This window comes from Martes martes, assembly GCF_963455335.1.
Source record: "Martes martes genome assembly, chromosome: 5".
NCBI classification, from domain to species: Eukaryota; Metazoa; Chordata; class Mammalia; order Carnivora; family Mustelidae; genus Martes; species Martes martes.
In genome coordinates this window covers 34978065-34981937 of record NC_137892.1, presented here as the reverse complement: position 1 = coordinate 34981937, position 3873 = coordinate 34978065, and the positions used below count along the sequence as shown (strand labels likewise).

The following is a 3873-nucleotide window of genomic DNA, read 5'->3' as shown; positions in this document are numbered from 1 at the left end:
TATCTTGGGTTTTACTATGAAATAAAGCTTTGAATACATCAAACTAGAAGTCACATACTTTCTTACTGACTGTATTCTAACTGAATATATCATCGAATGTTTCTCTTCATGCATGTATTTTTAAATGTTTATTAGGAATTTTTACATTTTGAGCACTTCAGAAAAAAATTATTACAATGATTTACAATTTCTGGATTCAATAAATATCCTTTATTACTAAAATAAATCAATATCTAGAATTATATGCAGACCCCATGTCAGCTAACAAATAAGTAAGATAACTGTATTAATCTCAGGAATGAAAAACATGCATGATCACTTAAGTCACTTTGCCACTGTGTTCTTTGGAAGCAGGTGGATGTGGCTTGATTGTAGGAGAATCCACGGCCCAGTTTGCTGGGCGGACTTCTCCATGGGTTTCCACAAACTAGACCACCTTCACCAAGCAAAGGGTCTCTTCCACACTTCAGCCCGGGGGGAGATCATTGACATTCAAATGCTTGATGATTCCACTGGGGTCAATGATGAAGAAACCTCTTAGAACAAAACTGGGCCTTCTAACAGCATGCCATAATCTCAGGGAAATCTGTTTTGTCAAATCTGACAAGAGTGCGATGCTCATGTGGCCCAAACAGCCATTCTTCCTTGCTGTGTTGATTCAGGCAAGATGGATAAAGTGGGGATCCACTGAAACCACAACAATTTCACAGTTCACACTGTGAAATTCTCTGGCTTTGTCACTAAAAGCACCAATTTCTATAGGACACACAAAGGTGCGTCCAAAGGACAGAAGAAAAGCACCAAGTATTTCCCCATAAAGTCACCAAGGATTAGGTCTTGGAACTCCCCTTTGATAACGGCGGTGCCCTTAAAATAGGGAATGTGCTGGGTGATGGCAGGAACATGGTATGAGGAATTGGTGCTAAAAGTGAATTTTGCTTGACCAGAACCAGACCACAATACATTTGTCCAACATGTTCTTCAGCAAACAGCAGGTCTAAGGGCTGCAAAAGCCTTACTTGTAATGTAAAAAGAAATACCCCGACTTTCATATTCACACATTCAAACTGTCTGCTGTTGAGAATCTCCCTGCACAGGAATTTGAGAGGCAAGCTGCATTTGCAGGGTAATAAAGAATGCCCCCTTCAAGTGCTTATTTCCATCATGTAACAGCTCCCATTTCACTACTATTACCTTCCTCCTCCTAGGTTTGTGTGTGTGTGTGCTTCCTCATGAAAAATTAAGAATGAATCAGTTATTAGGCAACATACCTGTATGAACAAACATTGATTTGTGTTCTGCCAGTTGTCCCCATCATTAAGTGAGAAAAATGATCCTGGCCTTGGTGGTGGTGGTGAATCAGCCAGTTAACGGGAGCTCTGACGAAACAATGACCTGAAACTTGCTATGTGCATATACACATTCTTTTTGCTCAACAAAAAGTTTTGCAAAAGAAAGGGGTTTTTTTTTCCATTTTCAAAAGAAAGCTACATCTTTTAAATCCACAGATGGTATGAATCATTCAGGCTTTCTTTGTACAAGCTAGTGTAAAGAATAAGTAAAGTCAACTGCCAAGTTAGAGAAATCTTGGTCTTCTTTCTGGGCATGAGCCACCCTTCTTCAGATCTTTTCAAGGACTCAATTTTTGGAGGGAGTTTAAGAGAGGGTTGATTAGAAGGTACAGAAAAAGGGGAATTTGCCAACTGTTTTGAGCCAAAATTGTTTAGTCAGGAAGGGGAATTGATATTTCAGTAAAAAACCTGAAATAATATTACTAATAAAACTTTAAAAAAATTTTTTATTAGGGAGAGAGCATGAGCAGGGGAGGGGCAGAGGGAGAGACTCCTAAGTTGTTTTCATACCCAGTGCAGAGCCCAGTGCCGGCTTGATCTCACAACCCTGAGGTCATGACCTAAGCCAATATCAAGCATTGGATGTTTAACAACTGGGCCACCCAGTGCCCCAAATTACTAGTAAGACTTTTAATGAAGTACAGTAAAAAGTAGAATGGGCCAATTAACATTCTAAAACTCATATATTCTTTTGTGTGTGTGTGCATGTTTCTTACCACAAAATATTTCTGCTAAATGCTGTTTCATATCTATACAATTTAAATTTTTTAATTATTACATTATAATTACCAATGAAAAAAAGAATTTGTCAACTCCATGAAAAACTGAACATCTCTAATTTCAAAATTTATCTTCCACAAAGCAAAAACTACCTGAAATTTCACCAATAGAAATTCACTCTTTACCTTCTTACTTATTTTATAAATTTAATTCCTAATGTTGTCCCTCAAAGTTCCTCCACCAGAATCACCTATTTCAGCTAATTGAAATCATCTAGTCACCCAAGTTATAAACCTTTGCACTTCTCTTTTTAACCATTTCACCTTTGTGATGTACTATACTTCCAAACCCCATTAATTATTCTCTCTTCTCCATCATGATTTTCATTACCCATTTCAATTCCCTTACAGACACTCAAATGGACTACTACAATGATCTCATAACTATTCTCATACTTACCAGACAACCTTTATCCAATAACTCATGCTGCTTCCAAACTGCCCATCTACCATGGACTTAATCAGGACATCTTGACATTAAGGAAAAAAGAAAGTAACAACAAAAACAAATGTAAAAAGATGGGTGGTTCCTGACATTACCTACAGAATAAATATTTTAAAAATCCTCACTAAGTGATTGAAGATGGTATGGAAAGAACATTGGTTTTACACGATTATTCTAGTATTTATTCGATTTTCAATCTTACAGAAATCATTCAAATTCTCAGAGCCCTAATTTGTTTATAAAGCCTAGTAATACCTACCCAAGAAAGTTGTGATCTTTGTAAAATAATTCATATGAGACTGTCAGTAGAGCAGAAAATCTGGAAATCAGTTTTACTTCTTTCTTTTCTCAGTATATTCCCAAATACTTTTGATTCTCCTGCTAAGCTCAACCCCTTGCAATCTGAGTTCTAACATTCTAATTTCCCACAAACATATGCACATCTGTATCTCATTTCTTTTGCCTGGAATTTATCATGTCTCTTATCCTTCTTCATGCAGCCAGGTTCTGCTTATCTTTCAAGACTTACATCAGGTAATACCTCTCCTGGGACAATTTCTCTCAGCCATCTGCACTTCCCAATCATAAGAGATTTCTGAGCCTTCTAGGTCAACAGTACCACATTTCTATGTTTTCACATGCTTTTTGTCAAGAACTGTAAATGAGGTGAATTTTTGTCTACTCTTAAGCTGACAAGTTAGTCTGTCACATTTTCATGCTGGCAGAAGATAAGAGAATCCTGTACTAGAGACAACAGTCTTTGTTAATCCAAGCACAGCAAGCAGTATGAGTTGGTTTTCCTTGCTTCCCAAGCTCCACGGTTTGGAAGGAGAGGGGGTCCAGGTGGATGCAGAGCATGCTGTGGAACCCTGAGCTTAGAGAACCTGAATCTATGAATGAGCTGGGAACAAACCTGCCAATGTTTGCCCCAAGGGGAAACATCTTTATTATACTGGACAGCAAACAAATCTGAACTTGGCTCTGCAAGGAGAGATTAAGGCTTTCATTCTACAAATATCTATATAAAGGTAAACGAGAATGAAAGAGCAATTCATTCTGCTTGCACTTAAAGAGATAAAAATATGTATGCTTGGAACTATCCTAGAATTTGATTGTGACTGTAATCATTAGTGACTATAAGTCACAAAGTGACTGTAAATTATTTAACTCTAAATCTTTGACTTCTATAAGGTTTCTGATGTAAATAACATCACAAAACCCTATAAATTTGCTTTGGTTTTGGTTGGAAAAGTACAGTTATAGTTACCAAAAATTCATCTAAAAACTATGAACAGTA

General features: G+C 37.1%; 1 pseudogene across 1 annotated transcript; it reads right to left on the bottom strand.

Annotated features, from left to right (window-relative positions):
• Nucleotides 1-319: 319 nt before the first annotated feature.
• On the bottom strand, nucleotides 320-1062 carry LOC308343276 (thioredoxin-dependent peroxide reductase, mitochondrial-like; annotated as a pseudogene). The gene has a single exon. The product of its transcript is annotated as a thioredoxin-dependent peroxide reductase, mitochondrial-like (transcript).
• Nucleotides 1063-3873: the final 2811 nt, after the last annotated feature.